Consider the following 8773-nt stretch of genomic DNA (forward strand, 5'->3'; position numbering starts at 1 on the left):
ACTAAGCCCTCTCCGTTATTATAGGTAAGTCTCTCTCGCGCGCAAAGTTTCCTCTCCCCGTCTGAGGTAGTAGAGCCTGCGATTGGCCAGAGAGCAAAAGCAAGGCCCCGCCTACCGCTTACTGTATGAAAAGTCTCTGCCTCTTTTTTCGCGCGCTCACCCGCGCCCTGAGTTAAAGGAGTCCCTCATTGGTTGGTGTGGGAAAATAAGCCCGCCCGCTACCCTCTCTTCGTCATTTGAAAGGTTCTCGCGCGCACAATCCTCCCTTCTTGCCCCCGGTAGTGGAGCATGTCATTCAGGCAACACAAGAGCGCCGCCCACCTACTCCCTACGATAGGAAAGTCTCCGACTTTCCTTTCCGCTGTCGTTCCCTGCCTGAGGTATCAGCCCTGGAACTGATTGGCTACCAAGAGCAAGCCCCGTTCACTTCCAGCTGCTGCTTCCTATGAAAAGTGCGGGATATTCCACCCCCTCACTCGCACGCCAGGAGGCTGGGGCGTTTAGTTGGTGCCTGTTATGTACTAAGCTTGGATCCTAGACTAGGCAGGTAGGATCCTAGAATGCAACAACCTGATTGGCCTGCAGGAGCAGCCCAATCAGGCTCCAGGAGGGAAGCCGAATCAGACGGGACTCGTGTAAATAATGTACCAGTGGCGTAGCGTGGGGGGTGCAGGGGGGGCCAGCCGCACCGGGCGCAACATCTGGGGGTTAGGGGTAGGGGTAGGGTTAGGGGGCGCAAATTACTTGCCTTGCCCCGGGTGCTGACAACCCACGCTACGCCATTGTAATGTACAGTGGTACCTCAGGTTACATACGCTTCAGGTTACAGGTGCTTCAGGTTACAGACTCCACTAACCCAGAAATATTACCTCGGGTTAAGAACTTTGCTTCAGGATGAGAACAGAAATCGTGCTCCAGCGGCACGGCATTAGCTAAAGTGGTGCTTCAGGTTAAGAACAGACCTCTGGAACGAATTAAGTACGTAACCAGAGGTACCACTGTATATAAAGCCTGAGATTTTGGGGAAAATTCATTCACTGTTTTATGAGCTGTAATAAAGAGCATGAAATCACTATGCGAAATGCATGAAATCACTATGGCGGCGAAAGTAGGATCCTGCTGAGCTGTCCGCTGTGTACTGCACTGCATCCACCACTGGCAACACTGCTGCATTGCACCATGCATCCAGGCTACAGCTCTGGGACCCAAGGACCCAGAATGGCAACAGACAACAACTTCATGCTGTTCAACCCAGCCTCAGGAGACTAGGGAGGACATGCCACCCGTTTCCAGTTCCTCCTGGAAGCAAAGCACATCACCAATGCAGCCAAGAAGAGGGCGACATTCTTCAGCGTCTGCGGAGAAGAAACATTGGAGATCACCCGAGTCCTCCTCGCACCCGCAAATATCGTGACTGTTCCCTACGACACAATAATGGAACGGCTGAAGGGGCACTTCTCGCCACTTCTCGCTACCTCGGTGGTAGCGTGTCGCAACGCCTTCTCTGCAAAGCGGCAGGCCCCTGGAGAAACCATAGCCAGGTATGTGACCTCCCTCTGCCGGGCTGCCGGGCTCTGCAACTTCACAGAACTGGAGAACATGCTCCGCAACCGCCTTGAGGCGGACTGAGAACCTGCAGCGGTGCCTCTACGACAAGAAGGACCTGATGTTCCAGGTCGCCCCAGAGGAGGCCCTGGCAATTGAAGCCGCCAAGAGGTCAGCTCAAGGATTCCAGTCAAACTCATCGTCCCAACTGAGGGTCCACCGCAAGGACCTCACAGACAACTCAGAATCTGACCAGGAGGATGTGCACTGAGTGCAGCAGCACACACAAGCTGCACACCCACCACAACAGCCTCGGCCGGAATAAGAGAACTGCGCAAGCTGCAGGGAGAGCCACAAGCGAAGGACTTGCCGTTTCCGCAACGCAGAATGCTGACAATGAAGAAAAGCGGGACACATTGCCCAGGCACCTATTGGCTGGAGGTTTTAGTTTGCTTTCCCCCACCCACCACACTATATTGGGGTTTTTCCAGTTTGTGGTCTCTGGCTCATGTCCTTGGTCCCTTCTTGTCTTACTGGCTTGTTTCACATCAACCAGGATCTGATAGCAAAGCCTGAGCGTGATTTGATCCTTTAAAGCGGAGGCGGAACCTGTGGACTACAATTCCCATCATTCTTAACTATTGACTGGCTGGTAGGGCTGGGAATGTCTCTTGCCTGACTGTCTCTCCAGCTTGCTGCTTTACTTCTGGATCACATCACTGCAGTGCAACTGAACTCCAAACTCTGGCTTCATCCTTCTAACCAGGAGCTGGATGAGGAAGTCTACCCATATGCAATCTCACACATAACCCCTTTCCTTTGTTTCTTTAATGGCCCATCATGGGCTATAGCCTCAACACAGGAAGCTATCCTGGCTTATATTTAGCACTTGCTTGGTCCAGGGGTTAGTAGGATCTCACATGCAACCTTCTTCCTCCCCTGCTCCCCAACTCATAACATTATGTTCTAATTTCACATTGCAGGACAAGATTGGTAACCATTGGACAAAGCATATTCCATGGGAGCTTCTTCATTTTTTGTTTCTTGCGATATTTGCTGGAAAATATGATTAATCTCATCTGCATGCCATTGCTTTTTTTGCTTTATTTAAGATTTCTATTTGTTAAATAAAGCGTTTGAAAATCATTTCATTGACATCTTGTTATTGAGGAACCCCTGAATTCCTCAGAGCACACGCTTACCAGATGACAGGTGACAGATAGGGATCTGGCAGGAAAGAAACTAAAAACACAACTTTGCAATTTCAAAGCACCATTCCTGTGTCTACATACATTTCGCAAGGTTCATTTCCCACATGATGTAGTGCTGGCCCCCAACTGGGGTGACTTTAAAGGAGACTATTTTTAATTTCACTTATGAAACTCTTCTTACGAAGGGTCTTGAATTGATTTCACAATACAATAAAGACAATATGGTGCAACTGCATATATAAAAACAAGTACAATACATATATTGACTAGAGCAAATTCATGGGGACTATTGTGTCTATTGTGATGGCTATGTCCACTGTAGGATGTGATAGCCTCTGAATACCAGTTGCTAGGAATCACAATCAAAGACAGTGCTGTTGCACTCAGGTCCGGTTTGCAGGCTTCTCATTGGCATCCGGCTGGCCACTGTGAGAACTGGATGCTGGACTTGATGGACCACTGGCCTGATCCAGGAGGGCTTATATTCTGTCGCTGGGTGGGGTTCAGGAGGTGGTGGCAGTGTGTGACAGGGCATTTTCTGTGGTGGCTCTCAAGTTGGAAAGGGTGGAAATTGCTGCATGGTTGCGCCTACTGTGTGCAGTCCCTATTGCACTTGTCCATCAAAGTTCTGTTCCTACAATGGCAGGGGCTTGTGGTGGTCACAGGAAAGCACACTGAAAAGCCTGCATCTGGTAAGACCAAGCTTTCAGCAACTCAATGATGAACATCCACTGTTATGCACAAAATTCAACTTCCTTCTGATGGAAAACAGCACTTGAGATGCAGAAAAAAGCTGCATCTTATAGATGGGTGGCTGCCAGCACTTGTGACAGGCTTGTCTCAGGCAGAGCACCACTATGCACTCCGTTTTCATGTGCAAAGTGCATGCACCAATGGGTGTTAAAATTAATTCACTCGCTAAGTAAACTTCCATATGTTTTCCCTGAAAACAACAACCAGGAATTGTTGAAGGGATAAATAACGACACAACAATCTTTAGGCACTCTTCAGAGACATATTAATGTCCAAAGTTCTGAGTCAAGGAGGGAAAGGGTGGCTTTCATTGAAGAGTGATTTAGAGCATTGTCAACTGAGCAGTTAGACTGTCGCCATGGAAACTGAAAGCCTTCCAACAATATTAGCTGTGACAGGTCTATTTAATAGCCCATCCATGCAATCCTCTTCAAAATACTGCTTTATTCTTCTGCCTTTATATCTCTGCTGTAGCACAAACCTTGATGCAACAGGGAGTGAATTAAGAAGGATCGGGGTCTGGGGTAATAGTCACTGCCTCCTAAATAATACTTCTGAGGGGGTGGGAGGTGATCCCTCTTATCACCTTAGATCTTATCATTTCATCTTTGTGTTGCATTAATAAAGATTATAAGTGATTATGATTGGAGAGTTGGGAAAGTAACTATAATCTTCCTTCTGTTCCTGAGACTGAAATGTCTTGTCATGTCTGCATCAGCCCTTCAGGTGTCTATTCAGTCCCTTCCCCACAAGCCCCTAAAAGAAGAAAATTTCATCATCTTGGTTAAAGCGGATAAGGTCTCCAACCCATTAAAAAAACAAAAAATATCTATATATCTATCCATCATTTTATTTGTATGCCACCTTTCCATAGTTAAAACCATGCTCTAGGTGGTTGACTTACAACATGAGAAAATACGTAATTACAAACATAACAAAAGTTTATGTTGGCTTCCATCTATCTTGAGAGAAAGTGGAGTGTGCCTCTGGGAGTGATGTCAAAGAGCTGTGTTAGCAGCACCGAAATGCCCCTTTGGTTTCAGATAGTATATGGGTAGGGTAAAGGTAAAGGGACCCCTGACCTTTAGGTCCAGTTGTGGATGACTCTTGGGTTGCGGCACTCATCTCACTTTACTGGCCGAGGGAGCTGGTGTACAGCTTCAGGGTCATGTGGCCACCATGTGACCCTTCTGGCAAACCAGAGCAGCACACGGAAACGCCGTTTACCTTCCTGCCAGAGTGGTACCTATTTATCTACTTGCACTTTCACGTGCTTTCGAACTGCTAGGTTGGCAGGAGCAGGGACTGAGCAACCGGAGCTCACCCTGTCGCGGGGATTCAAACTGCCAACCTTCTGATTGGCAAGGCCTATGCTCTGTGGTTTAACCCACAGCGCCACCCATGTCCTGCTAGTATATGGGTAGACGAGTCTAAAAAGGAGGCTTAGTTTGGTCAGAATTGAGTATATACTTCCAGAGTTACGGCTAAATACATTGTTTCTGTCAAATGAGCCACCATTGCTACTAGAGGGCTATGAAATTTTGTGTCCTGGGCTTTTTAGACTCAACTACCCATGTACTATCTGAAACCCTAGGGGCACATTGATTGCCAAATGTGACCCCCCCCCCCAGTTCTCCTGCCCCATTACAAGGATAAGGGCTAGGAAAGCCTATGGCATGACTTTGAGATCTACCAATGCTAAAGTCAGAAGCCTCTTTTCAGTGCAAGGTTCAACTTAGAATAACCAATGAGCAGTCATGAAGAGACAGTGAACCAGCGCATGTCAAGCAGGAACACAAGAAGCTGCCTTATACTGAGTTCTATCATTGGTCCATCCAGCTTAGTACAGCGGTACCTCGGGTTAAGTACTTAATTTTTTCCGGAGGTCTTTTCTTAACCTGAAACTGTTCTTAACCTGAAGCAGCACTTTAGCTAATGGGGCCTCCTGCTGCTGCTGCGCCGCCAGAGCATGATTTCTGTTCTCATCCTGAAGCAAAGTTCTTAACCTGAAGCACTATTTCTGGGTTAGCAGAGTCTGTAACCTGAAGCGTATGTAACCCGAGGTACCACTGTATTCTCTCCACTGACTGGCAGCAGCTCTCCTGAGTTCCCAGCCCTACCAGGAGATGATTCTGGGAATTGATCCTGAGACCACCACCTGTGCACAATACAGGTGCTGTATCCCTGAGCTATTGCAAGTACACACTCTCTCTCTCTCTCTCTCTCTCTCTCTCTCTCTATATATATATATATATATATATCTACACACACACACACACACACCTTCCATTCATCTAGCTCAGTATTGTTAAAACTGACTGGCAGCAACTCTCTCAGTTTCAGGCAGCAGTTTTTCCCAGTGCTACCTGAAGGTGCCGGGGATTGAACCTGGACCTTCAGCATGCAAGTTGCCCTCCTTTCCCGTCCAACCTCTGCTTTGTTGTCATCAGCCTGCCCTGTTTCCGGGCTTCCTCAACTCTCCTCCTACACCCACCCCTGGAAGCCTAGCACTGCTGTCTGTCCCATCATGTACCAAACAAATTTCTTGGGCAGAGGATGGCAAAAGAAGACTTGCTTTGTGCAGAATCTGGGGTGAGAAAACATACCAGACAAACAAAAAACAAAAAACACAACCCTCTGTCTCTCTGAAACAAAACAAAAACTCTCAGATATCTCACCCAGCATCAATCTTACAAATTGAGCAGCTCTGTGCATGGTAAGTCTATTTGCACAAATTGCTTGGGTTTGTATCATTGGCTTTGGCTGGGTTCCAAAGAAGGATATTTCTTCAAGCGCTGCTCTTAGCAATGGTGTGGGAAGTTTGCGGGGTGAGGAGGTGCACCTGCATGTATTTTGGCATGTCTGAGCAATGGTTGAGGGCACAGGAACCAGACCAGTCAAATAAAACTACAAGCTGGCAATTCTTTATTTCCCCCTGCCCTTCCCTAGGGAACGATGCCCAGCGGATTTCTGATCCTCACATAGCTTATTTTAAATCTTTCCTTCATGCGCTTCCGCAACTATAGTTTAATTTTTTATTTCCAGGATTTGTACACAGGGAAAATAATACACTGCTCTTCAAAAGCCAATCGCCTGCCTGTCTCTGGGGAGCAATAATCTAAACCCGATTGGAATGCACTGCAGTGTAGCCAGGCAGCCTATAAACAGCTCTGACATGGTGTGAATACACTTTGGTGTCTTTTGCCATCTGCTGCTGCCATTAAAAAATTAAATTTCCATCTGTTTTTACACCCTTCCCCTACACACACACACACACACACACACACACACACACACACCCTTCCCAGAGGCTTCAGATGAACCCTGTTCCTTGTTGCAAAGCCTCAGCTAACATATTCTTTCAGCAGACCATGTTGTCGCTCTGCGTATGTGCAGCTGGGGGTCAGGTGGAATGGTCTGGTTTGCAAATGATACTGATTTTCATGGGATTCAATCTATCAGTCTCACTGTTTGTTTACCTTCTCCCTTCCTGTTTAGTTTCGTTTCGTTTAGTTTAGAATCCACAGGGGGGCAGGGGTGGAGAAAAAGGTGATGGTGGAAGAAACCCCAAACAAAATGCTATTTATACCTTACTGGAAGCATGGGATGGTTTGAAATGATGGGAACAGCTGGATTAACACCCCCCCCCCCCCACAGACACACATAACAGCTGAGCCATGTTTGCAGACCACCAAATAGGATTTTCTATGCTTGATATAGTGCCCAGTCTGCCATAGTCACTATTAAGAGGCTAATCTGTCAATCTCTCTCCTTTTCTCATTTCCCCAGCCTTAAGCAGTTCTCCACATTTCCACAACAGTTTGGGAATATTTTTTTAGAGGTCCTCATGAAAATTCACCACCGTTTCTGGGTGACTTTCTCCTCATATTCACATTTCTGAATGTAATGATGCTTAATATACACCTCTTTGCAGAGCACACATTCCCTAATATTTACATGTCTCCTAATGTAATGCATTTTTGTATATTGCTTTCACCAGTGCACACTTTGCTTATGTACATATATGCTTTACTTGGATGTGCATTGCAAAATCCAGAGAAGTGTGGATTTTGGAGGACGGCTGTGCTTCGATTCATATATTGTTTTGGAAAGTGCAAATTATGCAGCCATAGTTGTAGGAAGTTGCAGTTTAGGCCAGGGCAGTCCAACACATAGCCTGGGGGCCTCATCCAGTCCTCAAGGCCTTTTTTGGCTGCCCTCAGAAACCTCTGATGCCCCCGCCCCACAACCCTTGTGATGCCTTCCCAAAGCCAGGTAAGCAGGGCTTTGGGAAAGGCATGAGGACTCTGACAGGGCCCTAGAGTCCACCTTCCTCCTTCACAAAGCCTAATTAGTGCTTTTCTCAGCCTGTGTTGCTGAGAAATAAGAAAGGCAATTTTATTCCAAAGTAGCTGAAAAGGAAGCTGAGGACGCCAGAGAATTTGCAGCACAGATTTTTTCTTCTTCTTGTGGTGTTGTGTTTTAAGATAAGCACAAATGCTCTGGCAAGAAGGCTGTCTGTGGATTTGTGCAAGATGGTTGATCCCTCAAGGGGGAGCAGATTCAGACAAATTAAAATATTGTTCTATTTCCGGGGGGGGGGGAGGGGAGGAGGAAATAGGGACCTGGGTGGTGGAAGGAAATTGAACTGCCTTTGAGGTCTCTTAGCAACAGCAGCACGTTCACTTTCGAACAAATCACTTGCTTTGATCACAGCTATGTGTTGTTATTGGAACAATTATAGCCGTATCCCAACAGTGCTGGATTTTGGACAGTGTCTCTCATCTCAGTGGATTACAAAGAACCTTTAACAGAGTAAATAAAGGATGAGGAATATCAGGCCCAGTGTCTGAATGTGGCCCTCCAGACCTATCTGGCCCTCAGGATTCTCCCCAGGCCACACCCTTCAACAGCTTCACACATTCCCCGTACATGTTTTTGCTTGACTGGATGGAAAACAGAGGCGGGTGCATGTCTAGGTGTAGCCAAGTGTACTGGACAAAGGGGCAATTCACATGTGTTGCTCCTCCCACTTTTGAGGTAATAATGAGGCGTTTAAATTTGTTCATGCTAGAGGAAGTCAGATAATTTGGAGAGTGGGGAATTAAGCAGTGGCTAGACACTTCCTTCCTTTTCCTTGATGGGGTTCCTAGCTGGATTACAGAATGCGCCCCAAGAACATGACTGCTGAGATGCAACATTAACTTTCTATTATTAATGCAATGGGGCAAAGAAGAGGCAACGCGTGCGGGGGAGGGGAGCCA

Source organism: Podarcis cretensis (genome assembly GCF_951804945.1).
Source record: "Podarcis cretensis genome assembly, chromosome: 8".
Classification (NCBI taxonomy): Eukaryota; Metazoa; Chordata; class Lepidosauria; order Squamata; family Lacertidae; genus Podarcis; species Podarcis cretensis.